At 36.1% G+C, this 14,075-nt stretch overlaps 1 protein-coding gene across 2 annotated transcripts in view; it reads left to right on the top strand.

Moving 5' to 3' along the window:
- Window positions 1-14,075, top strand: part of LOC122796262 (C-C chemokine receptor type 4-like) — a 418,095-nt gene that overhangs the window by 19,129 nt on the left and 384,891 nt on the right. Inside the window, exon 2 of one of the 2 annotated variants that reach the window (XM_044064593.1) lies at window positions 9,205-9,291. The exons of the other annotated variant lie outside the window; for it this stretch is intronic. The gene's annotated coding sequence lies outside the window, so the exon portion shown is untranslated. The remainder of the gene's footprint in view (window positions 1-9,204; window positions 9,292-14,075) is intronic. 2 annotated transcript variants of the gene reach the window in all.

Here is a 14,075-nt window from a genome sequence, read left to right as displayed (position 1 = left end):
CTTTAATTGATGGCAGGTGTGTACCCCAGAAGACTGAATGCTGTAATTAAATCAAAAGATGCTTCAACAAATTATTAGTTTAAGGGTGTGCACACACAGCAAAGTATTAGTTTAAGGGTGTGCACACTTATGCAACAAGCGTAGTGTAAATTTATTATTTTTTATATTTTTTCCCTTAACAGATTTGTTTGATTTTCAATTGAGTTGTACAGGTTATAGGTCACATTAAAGGTGGGAAAAGTTTTGAAATGATTTATTGTGATCTCATTTTTTTATATCACAAAAACCTGGCATTTTAACAGGGGTGTGTAAACTTTTTATATCCACTGTACACATATATACATATATGGATCTGCTTTAAAAAAATGAAGCTCAGAACACTGACGTTCATTTTCATGAGACTAATAATACCGAAATCTGACATACCCACATACCCGAACGCCGAAGCTTTCCCAAGGTAAGTAAACACTTGCCCAACATGCCCTATTCTCTACTGTAAAGCGATCTCAGAATTGGTATATATAGTGGGGGGGTTCCTCCACATTGAGGGATGTGGGGATCATAGCCCCCCACCTGGATAGGTTTTAATTACTTCAGTGTGTATGTAGTTTAAGTTTGGGCAACTGTTTGCTTACCACACCTGCAAGCTTCAGCATTCGGGTATGTCAGGTTTCGGTATTTTCATTCTCATGAAAATTAACGTCTGCGATCTGATCTTCAGTCTTTTAAACTAGATCCATATATATATATATATATATATATATATATATATATATATATATATATATATATATATATATATATATATATATATATATAGATAGATAGATATAGATATCTATATGTATATATATATATATATATATATATATATATATATATATATATATATATATATATATATATATATATATATATATATATATATATATATATATATATAAAATATATATATATATATGTATATATATAGATTAGATATAAATATATATATATATTATATATAAAAAAAATCCACACAAAATCGAACCCAACTAATTCAACTGCTCAACGTGCATGAGTTCAACAGAATCCACTGGATAGGTGAAATAATGAGTACTATAATTGTAAAATACAATTTATTATAAAAAACAATAAAATTCAAGGTTTAGCGCTTTCATCTAATATAACTTAGACTTCATCAGAACACAGTCCATACAAATCCATTCATTTTTATACATCATTCAAACTAATTAGTGCACTAATCACATAACAGCTCATCAAACAAATAAAAAATAAGAGTCTGCAGATTTAATTTCAAAATACTAGTGAACGTAGTACATGAAACACAATGCAATGCCTCAAAAATGAAACCCATCTTTATAAATATGGAGCTCTCTAACATAAATCATACTTTATTCTGTAATATAGGTTTAATCGAGATGTATTCATTAATACCCGGTGGTGATGTGGCATTCAATAGTATTTGCCATCTGATTTCTTTCTCCCCCAGAGTATACTTAATACTCCCACCCCGTTGGGATACAACTCTAGTATTGAAACTTAAAAGTACTACAATTGGAACTGTCCCGCACATATCTAAATAGGGCATTATTTTCATCCCTTTTCTTTTTTGCATACAAATGCTCATATATCCTGTTCTTCAATTTTCTCCCTGTTTGTCCTACATAAAAACTAGGACAGGAAGTACACAGGGCCAGATATATGATGTTCTTAGTATCACAATTACCACGACAAAAGTGCAAGACATTTTTACCTATATTGAGTAACTGCACATCTTGGTCCTCCATAATAGCCATACATTTATTGCAATGACCACACTTCCAGGTACCTGTCTGTTGTCCTTTTGTACTCACTACATTATATTCAAATTTGCTCTTAAGATTATAACCCACACTGTTTACAAACATAGGTTCATTGCCAACTAAAACAAATATTGCATCATCACCCTTTAAAATATTCCAATTTCTCTTGATAATATGTTTTATATCCTCAGTGTAAATACTAAAAGGTAAAATACATGCCATATGAAAATCCCTAGCATTTCCTTGACTATTGGTTATGCCTATGTTATCTATACCCACTCCTAATAAAGGTTTAAATTTAGTTCCCCACATTTTACTAACATACTCTATAGCATCCTTGATCACATAATCAGGATATCCCCTCTGTTTAAACATATTTCCTATTGTATTCAATTCCATCACCATCTCATTGTAATCAGAAGTCATTCTAGCAGCACAAATACACTGACCCTTAACTATATTATTTTTTAACCTCACAGGATGACAACTCTTGTATTCCAAATATGTATTACTGGATGTCTCCTTCCTATATATATTTGATTTAAAACCATTAGATGTTAAGGTAATATAAGTATCCAAATAGGCTATACCTTCCGTACTATGTTTGTATGTGAAACTCAAATAGGAGGTAGATGTATTAATATATTGAATAAAATCTGGGATAATAGTATCATCCCCCTCCCATACAATAAATACATCGTCCAAAAACCGTACATATCTTTTAATGTATTGCATGTATCGGCTGTTAAAAATTACTTCATACTCCCAGTCTAAAAGGACCATGTTACCATAAATTGGGGCACATGCCGTGCCCATGGCAACCCCCTTACTTTGTCTAAAATATTCACCCTCATAATAAATAAAGTTATAGTCAAGTACTAAACTCATAAATTCCTCTATTAACTTAATTTTATCCCAAGTGTATTCAGTACATCGAATGATGCTGTTAATGAACCTTTCCATACCCTCTTCCCGTGGGATACAGGTAAAGAGGTCCTTCACATCTATAGTGACCAAAGTTAAATTTGGTTGCCAAATAAAATGGGTTAATCTAGCTAAAAAATCCCATGAGTCCTTTACTATATGATTGGTAATGGAGTATATTTTAACCAAGTATCAATAACTTTCCCAAAGGGGAAAGTTTTAGACCTACTACCCGATATAATAGGTCTAAATGGGGGATGCAGCATATTCTTGTGTATCTTCGGGATACCTATTATGGTTGCTATAACAGGGTACTTAACCTTTAAATACTGATATAATTCCTGATCAATCCTATTTTCTATCAATAACTCTTCCAAATTGGCATAAATATATATATATATATATATATATATATATATATATATATATATGTGTGTGCGTGTGTGTGTGTGTGTGTGTGTGTGTGTGTGTGTGTGTGTGTGTGTGTGTGTGTGTGTGTGGATTCACACACACCTATATATGATTACCTTTTCTTGAAAATGATTTGCATATCTAAGTTTTTGCTGCATGTAGCTGGTAGGAAAGCATACTAAAAACCACACAATTTTGATTTATTTCAGCTATCCCTGTATTCCTAGCTGTTCTTATGTCTTAATGTTACTTCCAACAGAAACAGGTGCATTCTAGGTATGAGCAGTATCAGTTTTCTTCACCCAGCTGCTGGTAAATACATCACTTAACCACAGACTTCTAATTAAAGATTTAGGGTTATGTTTCTCAAGATGTGCCCCCTATAATGCAACAATCCAAGGATATGATTAGTTTAATTATGTCCTTTTTCAACATTTTCTGATGAGCTTCTTCAGTTTATAAATATTTAATGTATTTAATCTCATCCAGGACCTACCAAGTGAATAACTTTCCCCAGCCTTTCTACTAAGACAACCCATAACTTCACTACAAATGTAGTTTACTTTCATCTTTTAGTCTCACTAAATATAAATATTTATATAAATGTTTACTGGCTAAAAGTGGATACTAACAGTAAAGATAATCATCCATTATTTCCTTTACAGACACTATCCACTCCATGAGCTATGTATAAAGTCTTTCGGCTTTTCCCGGTTAGGGGTCGCCACAGCGGAACTCCAGACCGCTAATGATTAACAGTGGATTTTACAGTGCTGAGTTTCCAGCCCAACACCCAACCTTCAAAGAAGGTACACCCATTCACGCATGCACCTACCAAAACAAATCTATTCTTCTTTCGGCTTTTCCCAGTTAGGGGTTGCCACAGCAAATCACCTGTTTGCTCATGATTGGCAGTGTAGTTTTACGGTGTCGAGTTGCCAGCCCGGCGCCCAACCTTCCACAGAAGGCACACACATGCACACACTCACATCTAGGGCCAATTTAGAGTGTCCAATCCACCTACAGCATGTCTTTGGAATGTGGGAGGAAAGAGGAGCACCCGGAGGAAACCCACATGACCACAGGGAGGACATGCAGACTCCACACAGAAGGCACCCCAGCCAAGGATTGAACCGGAGAACCTCCTGCTGTGAGGTGGCAACGCTAACTGCTGCACCACCATGGCCACCCCACCAAAACAAATCTATATACAACATTATTCAAACATTTGTTCAGTCCATCCCGTTGCAGGACAAATACCCTTATCTAGGTCCAGTTTACATTAACTAGTACAGGAGATAATTCTGTTTGCACAATTATCTACTGATAACCAAACACCAGGTGTCCCCCATCTTACCCCCACCACTTTTTACCCCATCTCTTGACTGTATTATGAATCTCTACTAGTAATATAAAGTAAAAAAAAATGTAACCAAGTCTAAACTGCTATACATGATCTTAATAGTTTGTATTTAATGATTGAAGTGAACAAAACAGATTAAGCATAGAATTTAACAATCCCAAGTGCAGCATTACATAATGAATGACACCATAGCTGTCTCAACCTCTCATACTGATAAAAATCTCAACCTGTCCATTCATAAACAGCACTTCACATTAAATATTTGTTATTATACAGCATTCAGCATTCTCCAAAAAACTCAGATCCTACCTCAGGTGTAGTCAAAACTGAAAATGCAAATGAGGAGTAGGTACAAGTGGAGGAAAACCAACCAAATCAAAACTTTTTCATAAATTAGTGTACAGCCAAACTAACACTCATTGTATAAATGTATAATCAACCAGACAATTAGATTCCACCTGACCCTAATTCACTTTACAACTGGGCCACTTCCAATGTACCCAAGGTGAACCTCTGGCACTAAGATAATTATATACCAAGTCTAGAATATCCATTTCTTTGACTCAGCATCAGTAGAAGGATATCACAAATGGTTGACAGTCTTAGGCCCCTTTTATTCCTAGGTAAACGTATCCACATTGGAGTTCTCAGATTCATTCTAGGACAATAATTCATTTGGAAACCATTCATGCAAACACACATTAACCTCAAGTTGTTTGATGTGCCCATGCATGTTTTCATACATGGCCCTGCTAGAAACTCTTTATATCTTGGAACAGTCAAAGTATATTTGATTTTATTGAATCTTCAAAGCTAGTACAGTAAAACACAACTAACTCACAGTTCACTCACCCATTTATCCAGTCTTACACCCTCACCAGTGGCAAGACACAGATAATCTGATTATACAAAAAAAAATTAAAGATACTTGTTTAACCATTTAGTTAGAGTGGATTTGCATCCCTGCCAATTAGATGAGTTGAAAACACATAGCAAGAGTAGCAATATAATTTGCCTGTAGTCTTTTATTACTCTGCCATCTCTCTGCCTCACACATGCCTATCACTCAAACCCAGCAATACCCGTTTATTAGTATCAACATTTTTCTGTAATCAATCAAAGGAAAAAGAAAGAAAAAAATCCAACACAATAATTCCCATTACACATTATTTGCATATCACTTACATACTGCAACTATACATCTTTATTTATTTATGTATTTGTTGACATTTGAAATTGAGAAACAGCCGAGGGAGCTTGCTCAAACAAATGTTTGACAAAGCATAATATACCGAGAAACAAGTCATAATTCTTCAGTTCATCTGAGCTTGTTTTCCAGCTGCTAATGTTCCCTTTTGGCTTTGCAGCATTCTGTATGTAAAAACAAGAAATCGCTCTTATCTCACTTACTGTCTCTGTGACGTCACACCCCGAAAGACATTTTCCACCAAGTCTTAATTATACTTTTGGGCCATGTTGCCATTCATCTCCCTTATTATCAGGTGACTTTGCTTTGTATCTACCTCAGGTTGCGAAAGAGGCCTTTGTTGTCATAGTGTAAACAAAGTCTATTGTAGAATTTCTGTAAAAAAGATGCCCAAAAGCAGTAAGCTGAATAATCAGAAAGCACAACTTTCACTATTGTGAAGCAAGAGGTAGTACTACTGTGAAATCCACTGGAAACTGAACATTATGACAGGGACAGCAAGTGTGTGAAAACAGTACAGAGCCCTACATAGTCAACATGCCCACTTTATTCTATATGCCAGTGCAAATACTATTTTTTTTTTAAATTCCTTAAACCTGTAACTTAAAATGTCCTTAAGGTCTTCCAAAATGCAGTATTAATGGCACAAACTAAACTTTTACAATAAACTGTATATGTGTCAGCACCTTAATGTGTGCATATGTAATACATCACATCAAGGTATCTCAACTGAAGCTTTCCAGCACAAAGTTCTAACATGCAATGTGAGTTTTGAAGCTACGTAAGACCCATCTAGCTTTAATCACTTTATTGTGTGACAGCAGCTAATAAGAGGAACATAGCGGGTGCTCTTCTTAAATGTTGCATGCCACGGGGTAGGGAAGGCATGCTACAGAATGGTAAATCAACTGACATTTTAGAAGTAGACCACAATATATAATACCATGTGTGCAATAAGCCTTAGTTCTCCAAGCAGAGAGTATGCATTCACTGAATCACCCCCAATCATGCTACATGATTCCCAAGCTCTGCTCCAGCTGTGTACTGTCTAGTCCTGATGGGTTAACTTATAGGACCTGAATCAGGTTACTGTTGGGATAATGCCTGCAACAGTCCCCATCCAACATGATGAGTTGTTCAGCTGCAAGCTCTCTGTAACGCAACAGCACAGAATAATTAAAAAAAAAATCCTCATCATGGTAGGAAAAAATACTACCAGCAATGGACTTCCCTGTGTTGCATGCAAATCTGCTACCATGATCATATATGGTCTCTGGCCCTCTACAGTAACGCAGAGATGCTCCTGTCATTTAGCATATTACACTAAATCACTCTGATCCGTAGTCATGCCAGTTGAAGGTGAAACCTTTGCAAATCTCATTGTGCCATTACTGTGGACAGGAGACCAGACTCCATGTGCTGCCATAGGACCATTACCAGAGAAAGTGATCTTAGGAACCACAAGATATCTAATGATATAAACCTTTAAGCAGACACACTTAAAAGTTCTTGCCACCCATTACATGCACTTAATAGGGCTCTCCTCCCAAATTGAAAAGGTCCATACATGATAACCCTGGTATAAATTTGTGCCTACCCATCCAATCATTAAGATTGGCCATACAGTAACCAGTGAGTCTTGTTTTTGTTGGTATAGATTTATGTGATTATTGTGCGCATTTATAGACCCTCTAGTTTTGTGAAGAAATAGGAGGCCAATAAGACTGAATCTTTCTTGCCTTGAAAAGCGAGACACAGGTCACCTTGGAGTAGTAGGTATGTTACCGAGCATAGGAAAGTCATACTAATCTAGCAGGATAACTGAAGGATTTAAGGCATTTAACTTTCTAAGTTATAAATCTTTGGGGTGTTTACAGTTGAGATATATGCTTTGATATGTACATATGAAAGGGAGCATTGTATTTGATGATTGGACTGTTAAGGAGGAGTACAGTGGGAAGATGACTTTTTTGATGGGATCTTGACGATATTCCCTTGGAAGTTAACAGTGCCAGATAGAAGAAACATGAAAATTGAAAAAGAAAGTTTTTCCACATAAGCACTCACATCTCATGACCATATCTATGTGGAGAAAAGATCCATTTATAGCATATTAGGTGAGAGCAGCTTTTTTGCTGACTGCTACTATGCTGTACTTTTTTGCATTTAGATTGAAACTATTTTGGTACACCGGGCATTCATATATCCCACCCTTACCTGAGCTGTTTAGTATCCATGGATGATCAGATAATAGTGCCCATATTTCAGACATTGGCAAATTTGGTCAGCCACTCTTTCAGCTTGGATGAATACAAAATAAATGCTGAACAGGCAAAAGCCCAGTCCTATTCCATGTTGTACCTCTCTATGTACAATTTTACATTTGGAGAAGGTACCAACAACTTTCATAATCTGGATCTGTTGGATAGCCAAATTGTAATCCAGCAGACAGTACAGAGGTTTACATTAAGTTTTTCTAATTTTTCAATAATACCAGCCTGAAGAATAGTCAAAAAGCTTAGGCCAGATTGAGATAACAGTGTGTAATGTCCACAGTCTATGAAACCTTTCTTCTCAAATAAGTTTACTACATTCAGGAGACAGAACTTGTCTTTCATGATACCAAACTAATTGATGTCAGATGAGTTAAGTTGCTTATATCTGCGTACATGAGTCACCCTATGATACATTCCATGGTTTTATATATAAAGCTAGTGAAGCTAATCATCCCATAATTATATGGGAATTTTGAGTGGGTCACCCTTGTGAGGGGGAATGCAAGTAGCTGTTTCCCAGGCATTGGACACAAACTCTGTGAATCAAGATATGGTGACCAGTTTATGTAGATTCTCAGCTAATGCATACTTGGCACGGATGAAAATGCAGCCTGGTATGTTGTCTGACCCTATGGAAGTATTGTGTTTAACCTTTGACAGGGAGGCATTATGTTTAACCTTTCTTTGACAGGGATACTAAGACTTGTTCCAGTGTGATGTCAGTAGAAAGACAATTTTCAGGAATAGTTGAGGGAACAACATCGATAGGTGGGGTAGCATTAGCACTAAATTTGTATGCTTATATATTAGCTATAGCCTTTGTATCGAAATGTGTAATATGATGAATGAGCACAGTGCTTTATTGGACATTATTCCTTAATTTCATGACAAAACTGAAGAAAGATACAGTTTCTTTTTATATATGTAGTGACCTTAAGGTCATAGCCTGTTTTACATTTTCTAAAACTGCTCTTAAGTTCCTTGTTAGCATGTTTCAATGTGGTCTTCAGATGGGGTTGGGGATTTCTGATAGCTTTTAATTACTTTCCTTCTTTTATTATGCAGTTTATTAATATTTGAGTTCCACCAGAAATGTTTATTTCTAAATATACCATGATATTTTGAGTAAACAAGTATTGATTTTTCTATATAGCTGTTTAGGCTCTGGTAAAATTTGGCGGTGAATATGACAGCTCTTTCAATTTGGTCTGTTTGCAGGGGATTGTTGGAAATTTTGCATAAGTCTTCTACAAGCTGAAGTAAATTTGCCCTGGAAAAGTCCCTAAAGACAGTGTCATTTGATAGGTGAGTAGTATTATAAAGCCTAACAGAAAAGATGCCTGATTTGTGGTGTGATTTAACCAAGGATGAGGAGATGTAGGGTGTAATACATCCGGGGGCTAGCCTAGTAAAGACCAGTTAAAGGATAGCAGAGCTTCTAGTGGGTAGTTTTACAATTTGCTCCAGTGCATTGGTATTGGCAAAGTCTAGGAAATGCTGAGCATATCTATTTTTAGAGGTGTAACTGTGCCAATCAATGCTTGAGTAACTGGAGTCCCTACCAGTAAGGCATTTGACTTGATATTTTACCCCTCAGTAGTGTAAAAGTAATGTCCATGATCTTTGAAGGACACTGATGGCAATATGTAACTAGCAGTGAAGTAATAGTTGGATTTGTCAAGGGTGATTTGGATCTGTAGAAGCTCCAAGTTAGGGTTGTTGGTACTATGTTAGGTAATGGTGCTACTCACAAATACAGACACTCCCCTGTAGTTACCCAAGGGCATGAAAGCCATGATCAGTGCTAAACTCGGGTACACATGGAGTGCTGTCATTCCATTAAAACCACAACTATACAAAATATGAATGTGTTTGAATTGCTGAAGGTGTCTCGTGTTCTGGAATTTTTCTACTTAGAATCCAGAAATTGAGTATTGCCACCATGATGTTCTCCAAATTTGAGTCTGAGTTTGTTAAGTGGGAATGTCCACTTGGGTGATTCTGCCTAAAAAACAGGGGCAGCAAAAGCTTTAGCCAGTATGTAGAAGTCCTGGCATGATATCTGGCGAAACAGAAAACCTTATCTATAATATCATTCCTCACTGAAACATACTAGATCCCCTCAGAATGACACCAACTTCTTAGCCAGTTGTTAAATCCAATTATCTTATCTTGGTATGTAGGCATTATTCATAGAGAAGAAAAAATATGAATCAAAACCAGTGTCTTTCTTGCCTCTAGCACATACAAAGTAAATTCCATCATGTCTCACTGCATACCACTCTGCTTGGAGAGCCTCTGGTCATTTTACTTGCACATGGGCCAACTCTAATTCATTGTCATATTTTAACAAACATCTCGTGCAGTCTCTAAAAGGGATTGTGAATAACATTACTTGCCTGTAGTTCTAAAAACAGCACGATCTAGGTTTATGAATTATGCTACTATCCATACCACAGATGAGCAATACTGTGTGCCTTTGTTTTGTTTTGGTAAGAATTGTTCTGCTGTTCTTTATGACGTTTTTGGCCACTGTGTACATGGTTTGCTAAAGCATCATTTGCAATGTAATCAGGAGAAGCAGTTGCATAGAACTGAGCAATGCATTGAAACTGATGAGCTGTTAGGATAGGGAGCAAAGACAACAGCGTGTCATTAAATACAGGGCAAACCTTTTCAACACATAGCAATAAACATTGTGCATAAGATCTATTTAAATATGTGTGTGTCAAGGCAAATAATGTATACACATGCTAACTTTATATAGTATGTGAAAAATAACATGACAAAATACACATATAATGAAATAGAAACTCCCAGAAAGAACATAACAGGAATGAAGAAATGCTAATCCTGTTACAAGTAATTCTGCCATTGCAGATGTCACATCCATGATTATTAGTGCATCATGTGACCTTCTGACCTGGAACAGTTCAGTAAAGATTCTAAATGAGTGCATATCATGACCTATGCATCTTCTCCCAACTATCTTGACTATGTATATGTTTACTTGTGTATATATTAAGTCACGATGTCAGAAATAAAGGTACTTAGTGTTAATAATAACTTGTGTAATGCTTTATCTGACAATAGATCAACTAAATCTGTTTTCTGATGCTTGTCTAAGTTTTCTCAGCTGTGTCACATCCAGATGCAATAGCAAGCCATTCTTGCTTCTTGTCAGTGAAAGACCATTTTTATTCCTTATAAAAAGTCTTGAATTAACTTCCATTAGTGCTTTTCTACACTTATATCGTAAAGGTTACTGTACGTCATAGATATCACACATGCAAATATTTTATTTTCTTGCAGTCCATTGAGCTACCATGGTTTTACTTGCATTCATTTGACATTTTGGCTTGGCATTTCTACAGGACAACCACCACTCTCTTGAAACTCCATAGATTCTTGTCAGAGAATAAGACACTTTGGATTCAAAGATTCAATTTATAACTCAATGAAAGTGATATTGGTGAAAAAACCCATACAGAATATAGTGTTCAATTCTTCTTTATATTCCAGAATAGGATGTGATCAGGCTGCTTAACAATCTTAATCTTGAAAAGAAGATAGAGAAAAATCTTTGTCTTTAAGGCAACCTTCAAGCTTATGCAGAGCTAAAGAAGAATCTATCATATACAACACATTTATTTTTAACTGCAAATCAAGGGATTCGGGAAAAAATAATCGTAACATTAATGCCAAGAAGCACAAATTGCAAAATTGCAAGACTATGAGTCTGGCGATGGGTGTGAATCACTAATAAGAGACAGAATTGTTCGTCAGATTGAAGATGATCAAGTGACGGGAGACTATTAAGGGAAGTTCCCGTAATATTTGATAAAGCACTAGATGTGTACAGAGTAAGTCATGTCTCTCAAGCAAACACCTTAGAAACATACTTGGGAATCCAAAGTGCATACAAGAAAAACTATGAGTGAAAAGAAAAGCAGAACAAAACAGAAAACTGTAAAATTAACAAAGACAAAAATAAAATAATGTCATGTTGACATCCAAGATGTCCCTCTGTAACAAATGAACAGACACATACCACACCCAGTATAAGCAGTGTAACTACAGGTACGAGAAGGCACACTGTAGAACTGGTCAAGTCTGCAGGCTATTTAGAGCTCATTTATTTTGCAAAGATTTGTAAAACCCCAAGTTATGTTTGGTAAGATGATTTAACTGTATTAGAAGCAAATGAGCAAAGCAAAACTTATATATTTGGACGCACTGTTGAGATTCAGTAGTGAATGTAGGACAAACTATAAGCAGCATCACTTACTGTTGTTGATCAGAAAAGCTGATGATTAAAGGTATGATGATTGTGTTTAAGCCTGATACTGGCATAGAATGCAATATATTGCTTGACTATATTTTCAAGACACTAAATCCACCTGATCGTGTGTACAAGTCTATAAGCACTTTTTGACATATTTTGTGCACAAAGTAAATCTTGTGAGACAGCATGGCTTGATTGTATGTTCAAGTGCAGAATGCACAGATTATTCTTTCAAGTAGTGTCCTTGTAAATGTACTCGCATCAACCAAATAAATTAGATCATAATGCACATGAGACACTTGGCATGATTAAGCATAACGTCTGGTTACAAACTGACTCACTGACTGGTGCAGTCCGTATCATAAGCAAAACTAAGGGTTATAGCTATAGATTCCAACTCTAGTGTGGCAGTAAATCAACATGTAAATGGATGCATAAAATGGTTGCATATACATGTGTGTGAAAATCATCCAAGGTTTGTATTACGTGTAAAGAGAAAGTGCCAAATATAATAATACTGAAATGACTAGCAAATGCAATAACAGAGCTTATGTGGTGAGTACTTCAGTGAATCTTCAAAACATAATTCACAAATTGTAGAATGTAGATTTAAGTTGCTACTGATATTTTGGCAGATATGTCAGTTTATTTACTTGTTTGTGTTGTCTGCACAGAGAATATCATATTATGATTTCTCCTGCCATTATAAATGTTGTCCATACCTTGTAATGAGTTCCAGGTACATTGAGAGGTTGAAATAGACAGGAATTGAAGTATATAGAGGCAAATGGGAATCACTGTCAAGCAAATGGATCTGAGTGAGTGGATGCATAGCTTAGTAACATTTGTAAAGTAGAAAGTAGAAGATATGTATACATCTTCAAGACTCAACAAATGGATCAAATGGAGACAATAATTACTTTAGCAGATGCAACTATGCCTAATGCTATGTTATTTTCTCTATATTAGGAGACAAAGAATTCTGGCTGATTAGACTAGATGAGATTAGCTCAAAACTTTGTACCTGTAATACTCCTTAGGGCGGATGTAGGTTTCTAAGATTGCCTCTCAATCTCGTTATTTCAAGAAGAATTCCAAAAAGCAGTGGCTGAGATGACTGAAGGTGTCAATGGTGTTCCCAATATAAATTGATAATTTTATTTATTTAACATTTGTTGACTGGGAATGTCCGACTAGGTTCCACAGAGCCTGTTTTCAGCGGAGGCCCGGGGAGAAATGCTCCAGATGCATGTCTTTGGAATGTGGGAGGAAACCGGAGTACCCGGAGGAAACCCACGCGAACACAGGGAGAACATGCAAACTCCACACAGAAGGCACCCCAGCCGAGAATCGAACTGGAGAACCTGTTGCTGTGAGGCGACAACGTTAACCGCTGCACCACTGTGCCGCCCAGATTAATAATCATTTGGTTTGGAATGTTACCAAGCAAGTTCATGATCTGTCTCTCATTAGACTGGTAGAAAGAGTAAGGAAAAGAGGCTTAGGTTAAACAGAAGTTAATGTCAAATCTACGTATCAACTCTCAGGTACCTCAGCCATGTTGTGACTTCTGATAGTTATAAACCTAAACCTGATAAGGAAAGGATCTGTTGATATGCACAAACCTCACAATAGGTCATCTTTTATGTCATTCCTAGGTATGATTCAGTATCTTTCCAAATTTATTTTAAACTTGTCAAAGCAAACAGTAATTGTCAGGAAGCTAGCAGAGCATGATATTAATTAAGTTTGGTCAATTATCATGAAAGATGCATTGATAAGCTTGAACAGTTACTGAATCCGC

The sequence above is a fragment of the Protopterus annectens genome, chromosome 3.part0, assembly GCF_019279795.1.
Source record: "Protopterus annectens isolate FY-2018-M chromosome 3.part0, PAN1.0, whole genome shotgun sequence".
NCBI classification, from domain to species: Eukaryota; Metazoa; Chordata; order Ceratodontiformes; family Protopteridae; genus Protopterus; species Protopterus annectens.
This window is presented reverse-complemented; position numbering and strand designations above follow the sequence as displayed.